General features: G+C 41.8%; 1 long non-coding RNA gene across 1 annotated transcript in view; it reads right to left on the minus strand.

The window, feature by feature from the left end:
• The window catches only part of LOC141983874 (uncharacterized), a 56,288-nt gene extending 53,734 nt beyond the window's left edge, over positions 1 to 2,554 (minus strand). Inside the window, exon 1 of the long non-coding RNA XR_012638549.1 lies at positions 2,229 to 2,554. This is a non-coding gene — a long non-coding RNA (uncharacterized LOC141983874). The remainder of the gene's footprint in view (positions 1 to 2,228) is intronic.
• Between the last annotated feature and the right edge of the window lie 21,376 nt (positions 2,555 to 23,930).

Consider the following 23,930-nt stretch of genomic DNA (forward strand, 5'->3'; position numbering starts at 1 on the left):
CTGGTGAGAGCTAGGGTGAGGCCTTGTACTTGTGGGCTGGCTACTGGTATCAGAGATCTGAACCGCACAGTACGAAGTCCCCCTACGTTACAGGGCAGGGAGTGACAGAACTCCTTACTGGTCTGGGGATTACCTGGCCTGGCTTGCCATCTGAGCTCTGAGGGAGCTGGATTCTAGGCCAGTTGTCACCTACTGCCAGGGCTGAAAGTAAGTCGAGTGACTTACTGGTACTCTGGGGCCAGCTCTGGCCCCCGGAAGGGGCAGGGCCTAGGGCGGAAAGGGCGGGGTTGAGGGGGTCAGAGCCAGCCCCAGCCCACCCTGTAAGGTAAGTGCCCCTCCCACCGGGGTAGCAGCAGCAGCAGCCCGGGGCTCCGGGGACTATTTAAAGGGCCCGGGGCTCCCCTCTTCTACTGCCCTGGCCCTTTAAATAGCCGCCGGAGCCCTGGGGAAGCGGAGGGGCTCCAGTGGCTATTTAAAGGGCCTGGGCGGTAGAAGCAGGGGAGCCCCAGGCCCTTTAAATAGCTGCCGGAGCCCTGCAGCCGCTACCCCAGGGCTCCAGCAGCAGGGCTCTGGAGGCAATTTAAAGGGCCTGGGGCTTCAGCCACTGCTGGGAGCCCCAGGCCCTTTAAATTGCTCCCGGGGCAGCCGGGCTGCCCCAGTACAGAGCACCGGCTCTTGCCGGTATGCCGTACCGGGGCATACAGGCTTACTTTCACCTCTGCCTACTGCCTGCACTATAACCACATGACAGACTCTAGGAGCCCTATCCAGCTCCCATTGAAGCCAATGACAGCAGGATAAAGCCCTAAATTACTTATCTAGAAAGACACAAATGAATAGCAATGGCCTAGAAAGGCTATCAATGCAAGTAACATATATTATTTTGCAAGGTTGGTATTGGTGCTCGTAATAAAACAGGTGGGTTGTGAGAAGCTTCAGGAGAGTCCTCTTTTTGGGCCACCTGCTCTTTTTTTTTTTTTTTCAGACTATCAATTCCATATTAGGTCCTTTGGTTCCTCCAGGAATTAACTGGCTTGTCAGAAGCAATTATCTCCTTGGAGATCCAAGCCAGGGATAATTTTAGCTAACGTATTTTAAACGTGCCTATGTTACAATACAGCAGATGTTTCTGGACAGTTTTATTTTTTTTTTTTATCACTTGAAGATAAACTTGCTGGCAAAACAAGACCAAAAAAAGAGATGTGAAAGACCCCAGCTCTCATACAATACGCAGTACAATAGCAAGGGTAAAATGGGAATATGATTTTGAAAAGAATGCAGCTGACCAATAATTTACACAGAACATATTTTGCCTGACTCTCCTTTGCAGTCTGCCCCTTCTACACGACTCCAGTGGTAAGCAAGGTGTGTGGGGGGGGACATAGATGATGGACACTCTTCCTGGGAATACCTCGCAGGGACCCTCCTCAGCTGACAGGGAAGTGTTAAGGGAAGGCTGGGAACAGTAAGGGGATGTTCCATTCATGGGAAGGTGCATGGTGGCATTACCTGTTCTGCCCCAGGGCTCATACAAGGGCCATGGAAAGGAGACCATTACTTAAAGAAGCCTCAGGGTTTCTCTAACTTACACCAGGAATGCCCCCAGCTGCTACAGTATATGAGAGTTCTAAGGAAATTTAAAGCCACGTTTGTGCCCTTCTTGTAGTTAGCTCATGAATAGAGCTGCTCAGAATCAGATCAGGCCAGTTATCTTTAGCTGCATCAACTTAACTTACAAGTTTCCCATGCACCAGAATGGGGCCATCATATTCATGGCTCCTCAGGAAGTACTGTGCATTATTTTCCATTCACACGTTCAGGACATGGATGCTTTACGTTTACTTATTTCAATTGGGAGAAACCACTTCCAGATCAATAGGTAACAAAGAGTTAACTGCCTATGTACAATGAGAATTCAACTGTACCTAGAATATTTCTATTTAAATTGCAGGGCACTCGGCTAGCATGGTGATGAGCATGGTATATATACACAGACAAACTAATATTGTTACTAGAGATTATATTAAATGACTCCGCCTGAGTTCAAAGACACCAGCTCCATCAAACAGCAGGCAAATTGCTTCAACATAAGGTTGATAACATTGTATTTCAAAAATAAGGACATGTTTTTAGCACCCCCACCCTACGCCTCCTCCCGATATTATGATCATCCTTATTATTATTAATAATATATTAATTATATAAAAATAATAATAAGCAATACTCACCTACATTCACTAGGGGTATGTTTTGATGCTTTTTGCAGCACTCAGCAATTCCCGATCTTGTTGCACAGAGATGAGAAAATAAGGGCTGTCCCTAGCAATAAGGGACTGCTGCAACCCTACAACTGTATCAAGTTTCATCAGCAGAGAAGATGCTTAAACTGCAGCAACCCTTGCCAATGAGCCTCAAACACAACTGGAGATGCAAAGTTACAAATGACACTTTGCTAAAAGAAGCACCCTTCAGAGAGAGATTTAAAAAACCATCAGCAGCAGTATTGTTCAGTTTCCACAAATGCTCAGGAACAATTATAAAATAAGATCAAAATGGCTGCTGTCTCTGCAAAAAGGCTGGGGTCTTAAATGTTAAGGTGCAGCACAAAGAAAGCAGGATCATACCTAAATACAGCACGTGTTCCATTTTTTAAAATATTGAATGCAAGTCCATATCCCTCAATATTTAATCCTTTCCATTTCCTTCTGCTTTCTGTCATACAAACATCATCAGAACGGCCATACAGGGTCAGATCAATGGTCCGTCTAGCCCAGTATTTTGTCTTCTGAAAGTGGCCAATGCCAGATGCTTCAAAGGGAATGAATGGAACAAGGCAATTATCAAATGATCCATCCCCTGTCATCAGTCCCAGAATCTGTCAGTTGGAAGTTTAAGAACGCCCAGAGCATGGGTTTGCATTCTTGACTATCTTGGCTAATAGCCACTGATGGACCTATTCTTCATGAACTTACGTAATTTTTTTTAACCCAGTTATACAACCTCCTCTGGCAATGAGTTCTAAAGGTTGAATCTGTGTTGTTTCAAGAAATACTTCCTTATGTTTGTTTTAAACTTGCTGCCTATTAATTTCATTGGATGACGTTTGGTTCTTGTGTTATGTGAAGCGTAAATAACACTTCCTTATTTACTTTCTCCACACCAGTCATGATTTTATAGACCTCTATCAAATCCCCCCTTAGTCATCTCTTTTCCAAGCTGAACGGTCCAAGTCTTTTTAATCTCTCCTCATATGGAAGTTGTTCCATACCCTTGATCAATTGTGTTGCCCTTCTCTGTACCTTTTCCAGTTCTAATATATCTTTTTTTGAAGTGGGGTAACCAGAACTGCACACAGTATTCAAGGTGTGGGCGCACCATGGATTTCTGTGATTGTCTGTTTTATTTTCTATCCCTTTCCTAATGGTTCCTAACATTCTGTTAGATTGCCCATGCATATGGAGTGAATGTTTTCAGAGAACTGTCCACAATGACTCCGAGATCTCTTTCTTGAGAGATAACAGCTAATTTAGACCCCATCATTTTGTAGGTACAGTATAGCTGATATTATGTTTTCCTATTTGCATTGCTTTGCATTTACCAACACTGAATTTCATTGCCATTTTGTTGCCCAATCACCCAGTTTTATGAGATCCCTCCGTAACTCTTTGCAGTCTGCTTTGGACTTAACTATCTTGAGTAATTTTGTATCATCTGCAAACTTTGCCACCTTACTGTTTACCCCTCTTTTTCAGATCATTTATAAATTAGTTGAACAGCATTGGTCCAAGTACAGATACTTAGGGGACTCCACTATTTACCTGTCTCCACTGTGAAAACTGACCATTTAGTCTATCCTTTGTATCCTATCGTTTAGCCAGTTACCGATCCATGAGAGGACCTTCCCTCTTATCCCATGACTGTTTACTTTGCTTAAGAGCCTGCAGTGAGGAATCTTGTCAAAGGCTTTCTGAAAGTCCAAGTATACTATGGCCACTGGATCACCCTTGTCCACATATCTGTTGACCCCCTCAAAATATTGTAGAAGGTTGGTGAGGTACGATTTCCTTTTTTAAAAGCTGTGTTGACTCTTCCCCAACAAATCACTTTCATCTGTGTGCCTGAAAATTCTGTTCTTTACTATAGTTTCCACCAATTTGCCTGGTACTGATGTTAGGCTCACCGGACTGTAATTGCCAGGGTCCCTTCTGGAGCCTTTTTTAAAAAAATCAGCATTACATTAGCTATCTGGTAGAGAGGCTGATTTAAATGATAGTAGTTCTGCAATTTCATATTTGAGTTTCTTCAGAGCTCTTGGGTGAATACCATCAGTTCTGTTCAAAGAGTTCTTTATAATGTAGGTATTAACACTTGTGATTGGGCTCCTCCTGACAGGTGTCTAAATACACATCTTCTGTTGCAAGGAGTCTTCTTGAATTTTAATTAACTTCGCCCCCTCCACACCCAAAAGGCAAGATATTCCCTGCTGTGGTTAAGACAAGTTTCCCCAGCTCAGGAGTTTTATTTGCTTTCTTGGATGAAGATTAGATTAGCAGGATTTTATATACTCCAGAATTAGATTTACTACTGACTACACCTCTACCCAGATATAATGCGACCCGATATAACATGGGTTCGCATACAACGCGGTAAAGCAGCGCTCGGGGGAGGGAGCGGGGCTGCTTTCATAACGGAAATGCTCGAGGCCAGAGCAAGTTTGGTATATCATATAGGGTTTAGCTTAAGTGGCAACTCAGCTTATCACAATACCATGCAACTATTTTGAAATTACTTTCCCCCTCGCTCCAAATCATCCCATCACACCTTATCCAGAAAACAGGGTGAAGCTGAGTGGCATAAATCAGTAAACTGGTTTAAATTACATGTGGGCCATGTTACAGATGTGCTGGGGGAAACATACGTTTCTAGTCATGATACAGTTCTCCAGTGTAGATGAGGTCTGGGGAGAGGGAGCAGAAGTTTTGGGATCAATCGGGGGAAAAAGCAACCAACAGGAGGTTGTAAGAATGTGTCAAGGAAAGCAGCTCCCTCCCGCTGCCATCTTACACTCCCCTGTTTGTTGGTTTTCCAGTTACAATGCTCTGGGTGTGTAACTTATACCATCGTACACTCACACCACCATTTATTGCATCTCTGAATTTGACCCAGAGTCATAGTCACTATATCCCAGATTCTGCCATCTTGACTCATACTGAATAATGCCTTGTACCATGATTAGTTCCATTGAAACCTACAACCAACTACCTGAACTCAAGGAATTTCTCCATTGTTTAAACCACTGTTGCCACATCAGGCCCATGTTCCAGTTCCTTCACTGGCTCCCATTTAGCTTTGATGCCAATTTAAGATCTTCATCCTAATTTTAAAAGCAATTAATTGATCAAGCCCCAGCTCACCAAAGATTGAATTTTGCTTTAGGAACTACCATGACAGCTGCGCTTCTCTGGGCCAACGCAGATCACAAAGCATGTGAGAGCAGGAAACAAAGGAGATTAGGCGAATGCAGACCATCTTTAGGAAACACTGCAAAAATCATCCACTTCAAAAATTCTTTCTACCATAAGAATGAGATTCACATCACTGAGATCTCCTTCTACCCAACAAACCCTTACCAATAAGGATAAAAACCTCTACAAAACCTTAAAACCCAACAATCCTACCCCAAGCAGAGTTTTCACCCCCACGGGGGAGAAATGCCAGGGTCTCCAGGAAGTCCACTAGGGACTTTTTTATTGATATTGATCTTACATGGAAGGCACTTAGATACTCTGGTGATGGGTGGCAGCATAACACAGACAGACAGATACATACATATTATTCAGTGGGAGTCAAGGTGAAAGAATCTGACCCTTTAAAAATCATCATGTCACTTCCCTCTGCTATTATTTAAAGACTAGCCATTTTATCAGGGAGCTAAATGAATCAGGCAATTGTTAGTGAGATAAAAGCTCATTTGCCTCTAGGTCATTGGTTCAAATTCAGCACGGGGCACTCACTATTGAAAATCATCACCTTGAGTAGCTCTTTTGTGGCTTGAGAATAAAGAGTGCCAGTCCACTTTCTAATGGTAATATTGTTGCATACACTACCATCATAGCCGCCCATGTTGGTGGCAGTCCTAACAGGAAGGATCTAACTTCCCACTGAAGTTAAAGACTGAAAGGAAATTGTGCTCTCCCTGATATCATTGTAAATTTGAACTAGTTTGTTCAGCCTCTGAAGTTACACCAGATTAACAGCACAGCAGCTCAGAACTTGGGTCTCAGGATTTGTCCTGCTGAGGGGTCAACTGAGATCATACAGGATCAAGCCCTGTAGCTAAGCACAGCATCCCTTCTTTGTAACGACACCAGACTCTCCAGCTGATACAGCAACACTTCCCTTCTCCCTGGGTGCTGCACATATTTTAGGCAGTTAGCCAAATCAAATCAACACAAGACCCACATCAGGCCCCCATTTTTCAGGTGCAACTCACTGTTTCTTTATAAACAGTCACTCTTATAATAACTGAAACCTAAATAGTCCAAAATATACAGCAGGAAGATTCCCTTCTCAGTGAGACTTCTGAGTGAGACTTCTTGCATGGGCATTTTCCTGGTTGGACACTGAGCTTCCTTACTAAGCTCCCCACAGCCAACATCAGCAGGTTATATAGCTCCTACTGGCAAGTTAGTCAACAAACCCCACTACTTTAATCCCCGCTGGTCCTTGATGAACCACTGTGGTGAAAGCAGGGATCCTGCAATTTCTCCCTCAGGTCCAGCTTAGGGTGAGGTGATCTCAGCCTAGAAGAGTCATTCTCCTGAACCCTAAAAGGCCAGAACACACCCTCTCACAGGCCCTACTTGAGGAAAATAATCTATTTCAGTGAAGAGAATCAGGTAACCGGGGGAAAATATGGTACATATTTCATGTTAGAATGGTAAGCAGGCCTGTAAGCAGATAATAGAGGAAACAAACATTGCAGCAAAGACTGTGATATTTCAAAGAAATTGTGCCCCCTGCTGATTTAATTAGATTTTTATCTTCAATTCTAAATCTGGTGTGAACATTCTAACATACTGATTAGTGTTCAAGGTTAATAACTCAGATGTCCTGCGGGATAGTAAAATATTTTCTTTCAGCTCTGAAATGAGATGCTTAATATTGATTTTTAGAGAAAGAAAGCAAAAGATGAATGGCATATCTTTGTAGGGACATTCATTTTGAGAATATTCACAGCAGTCTACGTACCCTTTGTAGCATTCTATGAGGACATAAAAGTCTGGAATAATAATACGAACAGAGATGTACTAGGGATGTATTTGGGTTTTTAACACATCTGTGAAGACTCTGGACTTATCTGGATGCTAAACCCGATCTGATTTCCCAACCTGTCTATAAAAGACATTAATCTGCTTCCCATTCAAACTGACTGCAGGTATTCAGTATAATAAAATGGGATCATCTTTGAACAGTAATCAGTGTTGTTTTATGGGCTGGCCATGTATACACTAGCATTTTATAAGCAACATAACCTGGCTGAATGGCCAAAGTTTAAAAGAATGCCCATGTCAAAATGATGTTGGGTATGTTAAACTGCCTAACCACCATGTCATTCCCCAATGCTTCCCTCTTGACGGTTGTAGTGTATGTCCAGGAAAAATGTCATGGTACAAGCAGTCCACTATCACTGTAGAATCTAACAGCTTCAAGACAATAGTTCCAAGAAGGATGTCAAAACATGGTGTTGGTAGCTTTTGAGAGAGCCTGATGGGTAGCATGATCTATTGTCTACCTGTAGCCTCTGCACAGGACACTCACTATTCTGTTGACAGTTTGCCATTTTTCCTAGGAAAATGATAAAAGGTCATATAAAAACAGAAATGACCAATATTCTTGATTAGCTCTCTATAGCTACTAAGACACCAAATCACAGGCTGCTCTTGAAAAAAAATATGATTAATTAAGAAAAAAGGAGCCACTGTCATATGCTAGCCTCTCCTCTAATATTCCAGCATTCACCTTGCAGAAATATGGAATGTGGACTAATCCAGGCATAGAAATTGACCAACCTCTTCCCCCACAACTCCTTGTTTGCACTAGCCAACCTGAGTGGTCAGATATCCTCCATACCTGTAATGAATACACTGCTGCGATGATCTAATCTGCAAACCCTGCAGGGTAGAACCTCAGTGACATGCTGCCGAGCTGAGGTGCCCACCAATCTCTAAACAGCTGCTTAGTCTTATGCCATTCAGTATTACACAATACCTGATTTACATCCTGCTTGTGCAGCACTCCTGCCAGAGAGCTTCTGGCTATCACAGAGGTGTGTGGGTAAATATTAATTGTGCATCTTTTGCAAAGAGTAAACAATGGAAATTGCAATGTATGTTTGCAACCCTAATAAATCACAGCTTTGTCCTAGCCCAAATGTGCTGTGATTAAAATCTGTAATGCCAAATTCTCCAAAGGTAGGCAATTACATTTCAACACATGACTGGAAGCAGCTCAGGACTGAATGCTGCTGAGCATCTGAAGCCCCTGTTGACATCATCTGGCACTGTGGTGTTCAGCACCTCTAAAAATATGGCCACTTTTATGTAGGTTTCTATATATGGATTTAGGGGCCTATGTTCAAAACTTTGGCCTAATGTCTAACCTTTTTCTTTTGTATAGGCATTTACATCGTCCAATATTATGGCCTGTTATTCCCTACAAAATCAGTGAGGGAGGCTTTCACCAGCACTGGCCTGGATCCTGCAAACACTCACATGCTCACTTTTACTGTTGTGAGTAGTCCATTGCAATCAAATGTGATGCTTGCTGATTCAGGATTACAGACTTTGGCATGACTGAAACTGTGGTAAGCAGTCATTTAAATTGGATTGAAGACAATTTAATGTTTCTTTCGAGCAAAACTTCATTTCTTCTGTTTTCTTTTCCTGTTTTATTGCATGATTGGTAAACCAAACCTGCATGATTAATTTGTGACATTTTCTTGTTTCTTCTTATTTTTAACCTTAAATCTCTGTACTGTAAGCCTCTCTTCACCCAGAGGTCAATCACTTATCATTGTTTATTCAGTCATTGATCACCCTCTAGTGGCTATACTTGGAATATAAATATCAGCATATTATTGGCCTTGCGAGACTGAGTAGTGAGCCCTGGAAAATCTGATACCTACATTCAAGATACATAAGAGCTGGAACAAGGTAAATACACATACTTAGAATTGCACCCTGCATGACAGGTCCTTTCACTTGGTAAAAACAAGTATTGAGTATATACATTTAAAAATCATTATCTTTAAATTAGTGTGCTGATTTGTTTAAATTAGTAAAACACATTCACATGGGACAATCATAAAAAGCAAAAATACTTGTAATTACCAAAAAAACCACCTAACAATAATGCTCATCTGTGTTTTGTGGGAGAGCTAGGTTCCATCTCTGATCTCTGCACATTCTCCATGTCAGCATTCTGAACTCATAATAATGCATTCACTTGGGGTGGGGAGGGTTGATGGGGGGAGAAGGGATAATTGTACTGGTGCCCCACACTCAGTGTACTAAACAGCCTATGTATATGAACGTTCTTTAGGTGATCATGATCTACCCTTCTTCCAAACTTACCCAAAACAAAAAGATATGCACAAAAGGAAGAGGTTCTAATGTAACTGTTTAAATAATGCATATTGCATGCATGTATTGTAAGAGTAAACATTCACTTTTGCTTCTTAAGTGAATAGCCTTAACTTTATATTTTAAAGGCTAAACTGCAATGTAGTAGAATGAGTTGCTTTCTAAAGAAGAATTAACTTAATCCTGTAGGTTTTATGTTGTTAGTAAGATCTCCAAATCTTTATTTTTCCTGTATTAATAAAATATCCTTTTCTGTGCCTTCCATAGTAATCTGTATGTATTTTATAGATGAGCATCATTTTCTTTTAATTTTCCCAGTACTGATCACAAGTATAGATATATGGGGCTTCTTTTTTTTAGGATCTGAAACAAGTCTTTGGTGAGTTAACATCCATCATTAAGCGAAATAACCAGTAAAGCAGCAGTGCAATCAGTGCTCCAGAACAGAATTTGCCTTCTTATTACTGAACACTGACAACTGCAAGCACTACAATGATGCAAATCACTTAGCGCTAGATTGTGAGGTAACTATCTGCCCCGAGGAAGGAACAAGCATGTGGTTGCACTGCCTCTGGAGCAACCAGGATGGAAATTGTGACTCAGGCTCCTCATGCTCCAGACAGGGAGTAAATCGCATAATTTAGCAGAATACACTGCTGTCCTACCAGAATCGCTATGCCATTGGGTGCACTGTGAAGGGGAAATAGCAGGGGAGGAGACCCAAAGCTCTGTTTATTCTCTCTCCCATTCTGTCCCTTTCTGCCCACCTGCACTACGCAGAAGTAGTAACGCTGCGGAGTCTGCTTCCACTCTCATCTTGCTACCTGTGATGCAGGTAGCTGGAGAAGGGGTGTGAGGAGTTGCAAAGTATCCCCTCCTCCATGGTATTAGTATGCTAGTCCTGCCACAATTTGGAGCTAAGTGTGCAACTTTCATGTGCTTGCTTGCTTCTTAGAAGGAACAAGAACATTAAATGACGAGTACATTTATCATCAGTCAAGTTCTTGTAAACAATTTATTTAAAGTAGGATTTGCATAATATTTCAGCTACTTCATAAACTCTCTTTTATTATGGGCAACATTTGTGTAGCACTCGTGGGAACCAGCTACATCACTTTTCATTGCTTTGACAATGTACCTCTAATGTAATACCCCACAGAAAAGCACTATTACACTCCTGGCATTTCAGACACTCTAGGTTTGTCCATTTCATACACTTCAGTCTTCCTTCCTGAGAATTATTTTACATTGTTTAAGTCTTAAATTGGTCTTCTCAGAATAGTCATAAGCTGCTATGAGCACCAGAGAGGATATTCATTTTCAGTGATATTCTGGGACATGGAAAATCTATTTAAGATTATCCACTAGTTGAAACTCTTGATGCTAAGGAGAAATTGGAGAAGCATTGCCAGGCTCTTCTCATGAGAATCTGGGGAGTTAACTAGGGCTTGAAGCTGTCTTGAAGAGACATAAGAGTCAGATGTGTCAGAAGTGACTTCACCACTAATAATATGTACCTTTTAATAAAGAATTTAATTTAATGGAAGAAAGCTAATGTTGTACCAATATTTTAAAGAGAGTAAACAGAATGACCGGGGTAATTATAGTAATTTCAGCCTGAAACTGACCCTGGGCAAGATAATGGAGCAGTTGATACAGGACTCGATTATTAAAGAGTTAAAGGAGGGCCATATAATTAATGCCTATAAACATGGGTTTGTGGGAAATAGATCTTCTCAAACTAACAAAATTTTTTTTGAGTTTACAAGTTTGGTTGATAAAGGTAACAGTGCTGATGTGATATATTTAGACTTCTCCAAGGTGCTAGAATTGGTACCAAATGACATTTTCATTTAAAAAAACTAGAATGGATATAAAATTAACATAGCACATATTAAATGGATTTAAAACTGGCTAACTGATAGATTTCAAAATGTAACTGTAAACGGGGAATCATCATCAAATGGGTGTATTTCTAGTAGTGTCCCACAGGGTTCAGTTTTTGGCCCTATGCTATTTAACATTTTTATCAATGACCTGGAAGCAAACAAAATAATCACTGATAAAGTTTGCAGATGACACAAAACTTGGGGGTGTGGTAAATAATGAAGGTGACATATAATCGATACTGAGCAATCTGGACCTGTTTATAAGATGGGCACAAGCATATAGTTTTAATACAGCTAAATGTAAATGTAAATATCTAGGAAAAAAGAATGTAGAACATACTTACAGGATGGGGGGGATCTCTCCTGGGCAGCAATGACTCTGAAAAAGATATGGGGGTGATGGTGGATAATCAGCTGAACATGAGCTCCCAGTGCAATGTTGTGGACAAAAGGGTTAATGCAATCCTTGGATGCATAAACAGGGGAATCTCAAGTAGGAGTAGAGAAGTTATTTTACCTCTGTATTTGCCACTGGAGTGACTGCTGCAGTGTCCAGTTCTGGTTTCCACAGTTCAAGAGGATGTTGATAAATTGGAGAGGGTTCAAAGAAGAGCCAAGAGAACGATTAAAGGATTAGAAAACACGCCTAATTATATAGTGATAGACTCAAGGAGCTCAATCTATTTAGTTTAACAAAGAGATGGTTAAGGGGTGACTTAATTGCAGGTTATAAGTACCTGCATGGGAAACAAATATTTGATAATGAGCTCTTCAGTCTAGCAGAGAAAGGCATAACATGATCCAAGGCTGAAAGTTGAAGCTAGACAAACTCTGACTGGAAATAAGGAGTACATTTTTAACTGTAATGGCAATTAACCATCTGAACTTTTTACCAACATTTGTGGTGGATTCTCCATCCCTGGCCATTTTTAAATCCAGACTGATGTTTTTCGGAAAGATATGCTCTAGGAATTCTTTTGGAGAAGTTTTATGGCCTGTTGCCTCTTTTTGACCCAAGTAGGGAAATGTGGGTGTTCCAGCTGGGAGTAAAAATTGGTGGTAGTCAGGTATTTCTTTGATGCAATCTTGTTTATTTACAAGGAATGTACAAAGTCCTGTGTTTCATGCAGCACGAACCAAGAGAAAAGGAGCACTTTCTTAGCTTACCAGGCACCCAAATCCTTCTTGCCAACACCAGACCCCAAAAGCTCTCTCCCTAGCTTTCCCCGGGGTCACGCTATGTTTACAGGCTCCTGCCTGGCTTTTTCTTGCCTTTTTTCCTTTGCCTTTTTTTTTTTGTTCTTGCCTGTGACCTCAGAATCTGTGTGTTCACTCACACACCTCTACTCTAAACAATACTCAGTCCAAACACTCTGGAAGAAAATATAAAAGAGGGGAAGTGACATCATCACTTGCCCTCCACCTCCCCTCAACTCAATGCCTGGAGGATTGTCTGGAGGACAAAGACTTTGAACTGGGGAAGGTGGATCCAGTCTGGAAATGGAGTCCAGTCTGTGTATTGAGGATCTGTTACCTGCTTGTACCGTCTGTCAGGGTGAGACACAGCTTGAGTCAAATCCCTGTTTAGTGTGTATAACTTAGACTGCAAATTTATTTTTGTTTATTCAGTAACCAACTCTGATCTCTATGCCTTCAAATCTTTCTTTCTGTAGTTAATAAACCTGATATATATTTTATCTAAAACAGTGTGTTTTGGTTGAAGTACTTGGGAAATCTCAGCTCAGTTTACAAAGGCTAGTGTGTGTCCATTCTACATGGAGGAAGTGGCTAACTAAATGAACTTACTCCGGCCAGGCTTCTCACTACTGCAAGATTTTACAGTTTTGGGGTGCAAGGCTGGGGAGCTGGGGGGAATTGGCTGGAGCGTCCCTCCTGATAGTTCATGAGTGGCTGGGAGATCATTCATATAACACAGTTGGGTGTGTCCCTGTCTATGGATGTCTGTGTAAGTGCAGTGCCTGCCAGAAGTTTGTAGCTTGACATCAGCATCACAATGTGAGTGCAAGCCCAGGTTGGTAGGACAGAGGAGTCAGTGGTCTCATAGTCCAGGTTGCACCCTGCAGACCCCATCACACTTATGTTTATAGTTATGGTAACTGAAGGGAGAGTTCACACCTATCAACCTCAACAGGGTTTTAACCCAACTAACCAAGGTTTTACCTGGCTCATAAGAGGCTTGTGTTATACAGGAGGTTTGCAGAGTTGTAGCTGTGTGGGTCCGAGGATGTTAGAGAGACGGGGTGAGTGAGGTAATATCTTTTATTGGACCAACTTCTGTTGGTGAAAAAGAGACAAGCTTTTGAGCTACATGGTCACCCGAAAAACTTTGTATAGCTCCAAAAAAATATATTACCTCACCCACCTTGTCTCTCATATACAGGAGGTCAGACTAGATGATCACAATGGTCCCTTCTGGCCTTGGAATCTATTCATCTTAATCTTTGATTGTTTCAAATAACATGCTAAATCTTTCAAACAATTTCATAGATTGTACTTGAAAGTAGCTCCATTTCATCATTATTTTCCAGCCTCCAGAATGGTGTTCCCATTCCCATTCATAAGCACTGACAAGCAAACCTGACTCAGGTAAATGGAATCATAGAATATCAGGGTTGGAAGGGACCTCAGGAGGGCATCTAGTCCAACCCCCTGCTCAAAGCAGGACCAATCCCCAACTAAATCATCCCAGCCAGGGCTTTGTCAAGCCTGACCTTAAAAACCTCAAAGGAAGGAGATTCCACCACCTCCCTAGGTAACACATTCCAGTGCTTCACCACCCTCCTAGTGAAATTTTTTTTCCTAATATCCAACCTAAACCTCCCCCACTGCAACTTGAGACCATTACTCCTTGTTCTATCATTTGCTACCACTGAAAACAGTCTAGATCCATCCTCTTTGGAACCCGCTTTCAGGTAGTTGAAAGCAGCTATCAAATCCCCCCCTCTCTTCTGCAGACTAAACAATCCCAGTTCCCTCAGCCACTCTCATAAATCATGTGTTCCAGTCCCCTAATCATTTTTGTTGCCCTCCACTGGACACTTTCCAAATTTTTCCACGTCCTTCTTGTGGTGTGGGGCCCAAAACTGGACATAGTACTCCAGATGAGGCCTCACCAATGTCAAATAGAGGGGAATGATCATTTTCCTCGATCTGCTGGCAATGCCCCTACTTATACAGCCCAAAATGCCATTGACCTTCTTGGCAACAAGGGCACACTGTTGACTCATATTCAGCTTCTCGTCCACTGTAACCCCTAGATCCTTTTCTGCAGAACTGCTGCCTAGCCATTCGGTTCCTAGTCTGCAGTGGTGCATGGGATTCTTCCGTCCTAAGTGCTGGACTCTGCACTTGTCCTTGTTGAACCTCATCAGGTTTCTTTTGGCCCAATCCTCTAATTTGTCTAGGTCCCTCTGTATCCTATCCCTACCCTCCAGCGTATCTACCACTCCTCCCAGTTTAGTGTCATCTGCAAATTTGCTGAGGGTGCAATCCACACCATCCTCCAGATCATTAATGAAGATATTGAACAAAAGTGGCCAGTGATTTGGGTTGCAGGCTGCAGTTAATAAAGGGAGCTGGTCAAGCACACTTTTAGAATTTCTAATTCTTTCAATCTATAATGTTTTTAATCCTCTTAAAAACAAATATTTTTTCTTAACTGTTTACCCCTTTTCCCTTTTTTTAGGGTCTAGTAGTTCCTTCTATAGTTCAAGTGCAGCTTGAAAGAGTTTTGCATTTTACCCATTCCACTGGCACAGCCCGTGTTGTCAGCAGAGCTCTGTAAATAATGGTGCCAAATGTAGACTCAGCGTAAGCACCGGCAACTCTATTGTAACTGAGTGGTTCCAGTTGAAAGTTGCACCTTGATTACAGCAAGTCTGATTCTGGTTCAGTATTGCCATCCCAAGCACTGAAAACTCTTAAGTCAGACCCCAGAAATCATAACATAGTCTTAAATATCATGAGAGATGAACAAATAATAATTTTTTAGTTTTTATTTGCCTTTTAGATTTGGGGCCTTTAAGGTCCAGTTTTCAAACTCTTCTCCACAACCATGAGAGCTAAAAACTTATTTTAATGAAAGCTGAGATTCCCATTTAATTACACGACTCCAGGAGTTGGGGCTTTAAATTACAAAATATATCAAGATTCATGGTAAAATCGTGAGAATTAGCTGCACTCCTGTGTTCCTTAGCTATGGTTACTTTTACTACCAGGATAGCAGAGAGGTACAAAAGAGTGCTAAGCAATGGACTCCATAAACACCATCTACTGACCTATTCTTAATTTTTTTCTTAATTTACAAGAAGACTCGGTTGTAGTGAATACAAAAATGATGATTCTTTATTGAAGATATAGGAAACAAACAGGAGCCTGTACTTCTTTCATGCTCAGTAACTCCCAGACTACACAGAGCCTGTTGTACTTTAGTATCGTTATAAAGGGTCTCCCTGGCCTGGACTTCACAGTCACTGGAAGAGGCTGCACAGTATATTACATTTTCCAAGTGGTGGATTATTTACAAAAATAAATATTTAAAATTCAGAATATATTGCCTGCCAAATAATAACAATATTAAGGCAGGCAATGTTTGTGCCTCAATGGCATCACATTATTCTTGTAATGCAAGTGTAGACAGGGGAAGAAGCTGTCATATGGCATGCAGTGCATACTATATATTAAAACTGATATTCACAGTGCCTCAAGATGCTATGCAGTCAAAATTACTATCCTAACTATTTACACTGGGAACATAGAGTTCAAACTAGTTTGTCAAGCGAGAACAAGGCAATATTTTCATTGTCCCGGTGATTTAAGAGCCAGCAAACCCTGACTAGTGCTTTTGCATTCATAATCTCAACACAGTCACTCACTTCTAGCCTTAAATTCTGCATATCATTACATTTAACATTAACACACTGTTGCTATGATTATTAGCACATCTTGATTGCCCCCTACAAGTGGTTTATCAGCATTTACACATTCTCTCCTTGTGAAAGCTTTACTAGTAAAGATGGGTTCCAAACCTCCTCCAAAGTTCAAGGGCTCTCAGTGACATGATTCTAGTTTGGCCCATTACAGACACAGAAGTCAGTTGTCAAGTTAGGATCTGGGCTTCCCCAAAGTCCAGGGGGGTTGGATCAGGCCCAACTACTTACTAGATGTCCATCTAGGTTATTATTTTCTATGCTCTTCTATATTAAGTATTCAATACATAACTGCTCAAAGCATATTCACTAGTTCACTTCCTGCAAGTTTGCCTTTTCAACATGTAGCTTGTTTTAAACAATACTTTTCTGTGCTAATGTGTACTTTCCAAACTGCGATACAACACTTTAACTTTCAATACAACACCAAAACTGAGGAGAGAAATCATTTTTAATCCATATGCCACCTCTGCGTCTTTCATTTTACCCTAGTCCAAAATGCATGCAAGCTAATGGAAATATTTATTGTAACTCCAAAAGTTAATGGTAAGCAGGTTGTAGTCTGCAGAACAGAACCACTGTTGTAATTAAAACTACCAGGCCGCACCAGTGCTTTACCACTGTTGTACATCTGATCACTTTGCAGTAGGATTCTGATGTATTAAACAGTGCAACCACAACTGGTTTAATTTAAACAATATTTTGTGGGTTCCATTTTTGTACTTGCCAAACCTGCTGCATAAAGCAGCTAGACTTGACATTTTGATAGTCCCCCAAAAGTCCCTAGTAGTTCCAAAAGTCTATCATATTTATCCAAAAGCACCTAATAGAATACTATGACATAAAATGGCACATACATTCATTTAATTTATTCAGTTCTTGCCTTTTAAAATTAGCCACGAATCAGATATTATTGCAACAGGAACAGATAAGACTAAATGGCTATTTACAGTTATTTTACTTAAAGCATACACATAGAATAAATAAATATATAGTCTATTTTCAGTATCTGATTTTAAACACTAACAGATCTCTCTAGCTCAGTGGTTCTCAACCTATTTACCATTGTGGGCCGCGTACACGGCCCACAAAGTGTTATGTTAGCCGCAGGTTGAGAACCACTGAGCCAGACACACACACTGGCCTGCCCAGCTCTGCGCTGCCAGTGTGCCCCTTCCCATCGGGGCTTGTCCTGCACCATGCACCACACCGACCCTCTGCCCAGCGCCCCTCTCAACTCCCTATGCCCAGCTCTCCCCTGCCCAGAGACCCTCCCCCAAAGACCCCTATGACAAGTGCCCCCCCAAAGAGCCATATGCCCAGCACCCCTGCCCACAAGCCCTCCATTGCCCAGCACCCCCCACAAACTCCCCACTGCCCAGCGCCCCCACCTCCTCACTGTCCAGAGTCCCCCACAAACCCCCCAGAGACCCACTCTCCTGCGCCCTGCCCCCTGGACATATTTGTTGGGGACACTGGGCACTACACTAGGTAACTCGGGAGGGTGGAAGACCACGAGTGTCGAGGAAGCCCTCCTGCTCTAGGCCCGGATAAACTAAGGCCCCTTTGCTCCTTGAACCCTCTGTGATCCTGCATAACTCTGAGGAAGCTAGCATACAAACAGACAGGTTTGCACACGGCTCACCAGCCAAGGCCAGCTTCGGCCTGGGAAACAGATAGATACGGCAGAAATGTTTAGCAAAAACTGGTAACAAATAGGCAAGGCTCGGGCAATGCTACTGAGGAAAAACACAACTGGCTGCTTTAGCTGATTGGCTTTGGTATTGTACGGGGCAACAGGTAATTGGTTGCATAAGCTTATGTAGTGAAATAGGCAAAGGTATAAAATGTATACTGGAATCTGCTGCACTGCTGCAGGATTTGAGACAGCTCAGTCTCCCTGCATCCTATTTGGAGCTCCAAATAAATCTCTCTGCTTCTCCACCCCGTTGCGGTCATTGGCGCGACGCACACCGGGCAACGAACCCAGCTGTTGCTTGCCTTGGGCACTCTGTGCCGGCAACACATTCACCAGCCCTGCTGGGAGGTGACTGTGTCCACCAGGCTGAGCCGGAAGCACAGCTGGGGTTGGTCAGGGATCGCTCTGGCCACTCGGGAATGGCACGATCAGTCATGCTGGAGCAAGAGCGGGGCCTGCCCAGGAGGCCGGGCTCCCTCAGGACCCACTTGCCCAGTAAGGCCCCCTACATTGGACTGCTGAGCTCCTCCCTGCCACAGTGGGCTGCTCCGCCTTCCCTGCTGATAGGAGCACTGGAACAGGGCTGCGTGATGCCGTCTCCCGCTCAGCCGGCACCGCCCCCTGCCAGACTGGAGTGGGAAACTTTTGATTTTTTTAGCACACAGCTGGGCTGCAACTGTGTGCTAACTGGGTCAGATGCGGCCCATGGCTGCGGGTTAAGAACCACTGCTCTAGCTCTTATCTACCAGTCCCCTCCGTTTATTCCATAAAGAAAGCAGTCTGCTACAGTTTCTACAAACTGTAAACAGTAGGGGCCAGATTGACACCCTTACTCATACTGAATAGCATCTTTGGCCACAAGCAGCCCAACAGACTTCAGCAATACTGGTCAAGGAGAAAGGTCCTATTCCATGTGAATAAGGGAATCAGAATCTGGTCCTAAGATAGTACAACCATTGTACTTGTGTGCTACAACATAACAATGAAGGTCTCAAATTGCAATATAAAAATGTTAACACTTGAAGCAAAATCTCTCACATTTAATGCACAATCTAGTAGGTTGCTGGACTACCTTCTCTTTAATATTTACAGCAAAATGTTGAACCATGATTGCTAGTGTGGGCCCATTCTCGCTCCCTTGGGAGTCAATGGGAGCCCGGGGCAAGCCCTAAAACTGTAAGCCAGGGTGCATGCTGCTAAACATGAGTGCCCTGATAGAAAAATATTCTCCTAAATTCCTACTGAAAAATAAATAGAACTATACCTTTGCTAAGGCAATATTTGAGCCCAAAAATATAAAAATACTTAAAGGCTTACAATAATTTAAAAACAAAAATGCCCTGATATATGTTTGCTTAATAACAGTACAGAATCAAAAGCTTTTAGTAAATAAATGCCTTTTCCAGCTTTCCAGGCTCTGGATCAGGTTCTTGGAGCAAAAAAATATAGTTTTGAGACCTATAAGATAGAACTCAGTTATAAAATGCATAGATTAATGTTGTAACAATAATCTATAGCTCTGATGAAGTTCTTGGAATCTGCTAAAGCCTGAGCTACTAGTGCAAACTGGAAACTGATATGGCTTCTTATTATGAAGACAATTGTTAATGAAAATGCACAGATGGAGGAAAAAGCTTGTTTGTATGCTCCCCTGCAATGTTCAGCAGACTATTTCTTCAGTGACTATTACATAAACTATGATGGATATGCTGGCTTGTCATCTGTGGTATGTGCGGGCTGATATTCAGATACATGTGGCTATCACACTTCCTCCTTTAGTATTAAAGTAATTATCCAGGTAACTGCTATTTCATTTTCAGTCTTTAAAAATGGTTAAGAACATAAGAACGGCTATACTGGATCAGACCAAAGTTCCATCTAGCCCAGTGCCAAATGCTTCATAGGGAATGAACAGAACAAGGCAATTTTGAGTAATCCATCCCCTGTTGTCCAATCCAGCTTCTGGAGCATGGGTTTATATCCCTGATCATCTTGGCAAATAGCCATTGACAGATGTATTCTCCATTAATTTATCTAATTCTTTTTTTAATCCAGTGTGACAGACCCAGACCGGTTGGGTGCAGGAGTCTGGTCGAAGGAAACACACAGGACACTGGATGAATAGTTTTCTGTTCACTGAGTGACCCGGGCAGAGGCTGCCCCAGAGCAGTCAGGAAGGTGCTAGAAGCAATTAAGTCAGGCAGACTCCATAAGACACTTGGAACCAATTAAGAACTGACTAGAAGCAATCAAGGGAAACAGGCTAATCAGATCACCTGATGCTCATTTAGAACCAGCTGGGACTAGTTTAAAAGGAAGCCCCTTCAGAGAGGCCAGCTGGTAGGAGCTGGGAGCAGGAAGGTGTGTTGTGGGAAAACTGGGAGAAAGAAGGTGTGCAGTGAAAGAGCTGGGAGGACAAGCATGGTGGGGAACCTAGGAGGGTCTGTTTGGGGAAGTAGCCCAGGGAAGGGCTATAGCTCTGGTATAACTCAACTACCTGTTGCCGGTGCCATTAGGGTCCCTGGGCTGGAACCCAGAGAAGAGGGCAGGGCTCGGTTCCCCCCAACCCTCCCCACACCTCTACACAAACACTTCCCGAGTAGGACGATAGGGACTAAAGAGGGCTCTTACACCAAACCTGTTGACTGGCTGATGATGAAGGTGGATCAGTAAGCTGTAACCTTTGCCTCTAGGAGGGGAGAGAGGCTACACTGAGAGTCACTGCAAACCTCTGAGGCAAGCCCCTAACTGCTTAGAAGTGCAGGACCCCCCAAGGCAAAGCTGGAGTGCTGCAACACCAGTTATACTTCCGGCTGTCACAACATCTCCTGGCAACATGTTCCATAGATTGACTGTGCGTTGTGTGAAGTACTGCCTTTTGTTTGTTTTAAATCTGCTGCCTATTAAATAGCAAGATTAATAGGATGCCTTTTTAATTTTAAATTTACTATTTCCATTTTACTCACGTGTAGGGTAAAATACATGAAGAGTTTTAACTTTGCAAAATCCATGCAATTAAGGTTTAAGGTTTGCTATGCACCATATGTCTTAGCAATCCTATTTAAACATTTTGGGCAGAATGCTGCTGTCCTTGATCAGCCAGGACATCCACTGAAATCAGCCAGAAGTTAAAGAGAGTTTTGCTCAAGCCCAGAGTGAGCCAAGAAGTTCCACTGATTTCAATGGGACAAGAATTTGGTCCTGTCCAAGAAATATTAAACTTTTGCTGATTGCCTGCAATTAACATGACAAGATTAGAAGGTGTTTTCTTTTTTCTTTATTAAACTTTGATAGATCACAGAACAGAATATCTCATTACAAAATCTCTAACAATATTTTTATCGTTTAACAAACACTCACTCCACCATAGCCCTAAACTGTTGCAAGCGGTGTATATGTATGTTGACATCACAGAGTACAAAACCGTAATTTGTTGCTGTAACCCAATAATTAGTGGCAAAATGTGAACTAAATATTGTAATGACCTGAAAAGAACTTGTTTGCTCTGTTGTATAAAAAATACCCACTTTTCTAAAGCGGTTTGACATATTTGGTTTGAAAGCACTAAAAGTGCAAAGTATTTTTTTTCCACTAACCCTCTATAGCTTTCTATTTATTAAACACTCTAAAATAAATAAGTAAATTTGATTGCTTTGAATTATAAATGACAACCTGTAACAAGTGTAACTGTTTCCTCAGTGCACACAGCAATTTTCTTCTAGGCTTTATAAATTAACTCATGATAACATTGCAGGGCAAAAAGACAGACAGACATGAGCATTGATTAAAGAGAGAAAGACACGTTTCCATTAAAAATTTAGCAGCTATTAAGAACAATTTTTACTGTTTTCTTGGGAAAACCCACATACATTTTGCTTACACCAGCCATTGGAAACTAGAGGTTGAACTGAAGAACAGATGAGATGCTAAGCTGAAGAAACATGAACCTGGAACTAAATTCTGCAACCCAAACTGCAGACTCCAAACTTTCAAACGTACTGGGCAACAGTCGCTCATGCGTCAATATGTGCTAGGGATTGCTCTAACTTAGAGCCGCTAGCTATGGCTCCTAAGGGGCCATATGTCAGCTGAGAATTGCAGTAAGGGAACTCTGTTCTAGCTCTCCTACCCCAGTCTCCCTGCCCCTTATGCCTAGGAATGAATGAAGGAGAGTGTGGTCTAGGAACCAGCTCTAATAGCTTTATGCCAGTTGAGTATTCACCTACCTCCACCAGGGAAATTCTCAACAGGTCAACTGTGGCCAGATTATGTTCCCTCTGTGCCACTCAGCCGGCACAAAAGTGACAGATGGGGGGGACTGGGCTGGCCCAAAGTTCATACCTCAACTTGAATTTGATGGCAATATTCCCTTGGAATCTATTTTATTACATCACATGCCCTCCTACAGTCTGTAACATAAAAAAGAGAAAAAGAAAGAAGAAACCCACAGAATATACTGTAAGAGCAGGCATCTGACCAGGAGACACAGGTACAAAAAGAAACAAAGCAGATATAAAGGAACTCTGGGGAATAATACTTGCACTTATATAGCAACTTTCACCTGCAAAGAGCTTTAAAATATTTTAAAAGTCTGACAGACCAAAAGTCAAAGAATTCAGAGCAAACGTTTACTTGTTTACGTAAGCATTATAGGTGTGCAGATCTAACACTCTACCTTTAACTAAAGCAGTTGTGGCTGGGATTTGAGGTGCTTGTCGTCGTTCTAAGTGTTTTGTGAAGAGCCAAGTATGTTCGCAAAGCACTATTACAGGACATATACATAATAAATAGATAGCAATAATATTATGGCAATGGTCTCAGAGCACTGCAGTATCCAGATACAATAGCGAAAGTTAAGAGAAGAGTGAACCTCAGCTTTGAATTTTCCAACTTTTGGCCTGACTCATCGTTTGTATGTAGTTAGTTTCCTTACCTTTAAAAACAAACTAGTACATTTAGTTCATTTACAAAACACAGGTCTGACATGGAATCACCTGACACTGTTACGGTCTTAATGGCCCTCAACCCCAAGCTGCATTAGTCTATTAAAAGTCACTAATAGTCACTAATAGATAGTCACTAATCTATTTACAAAAATCAATTTTGCCTCTTTATATAGCAGGCTACAATCTGTCACATATTGATTTCACAGACAATAGTGATTCTGAATGAGGCATAATCATTTCCATCATACTGAATCTAAAATGAAATTGCTTTTGTTTTCATTTAAGGCTGTCCTAACTCCACTGGTGCTCAGTCCATCAATCACGGACACTAAAGTCTTGACACTATCAAGACAATGTGTACTAGCAGCCTACAGACAATTGATACAACAGTGCTCAATACAAGAACCATAATCATGTGAATAAGTGTTTCTGTAATTAACTAATATGTGATTCTCTTGACACATTAAATAATCAATGCATAATCATATTTGTAGCCATTAGGCCACTTAACGAGGTGAACCACAACGATACTCAAAGGCACTAGTCCATATAAAGAATTTATAGTTTGCAGAACTGACCTTTAACTAATGCTTTATCTGAGAAATGGGGTTCAAAACTGCATCTCAAACCACAGAATCTGTTGACCCAATTCAACCTTTGTGTTAACCCCCTTTGATCTTAACAGAGGTAATGGATAAGTAGTTAATCACAAACGAGCAAAACAACAAAAAACCAGCCTGACAGCTAAAGATGTAGGTGACATGATAAAATATATACACAAAATACAGTAAATCCTTTGTTTT

Source organism: Natator depressus, chromosome 3 (genome assembly GCF_965152275.1).
Source record: "Natator depressus isolate rNatDep1 chromosome 3, rNatDep2.hap1, whole genome shotgun sequence".
Taxonomy (NCBI): Eukaryota; Metazoa; Chordata; order Testudines; family Cheloniidae; genus Natator; species Natator depressus.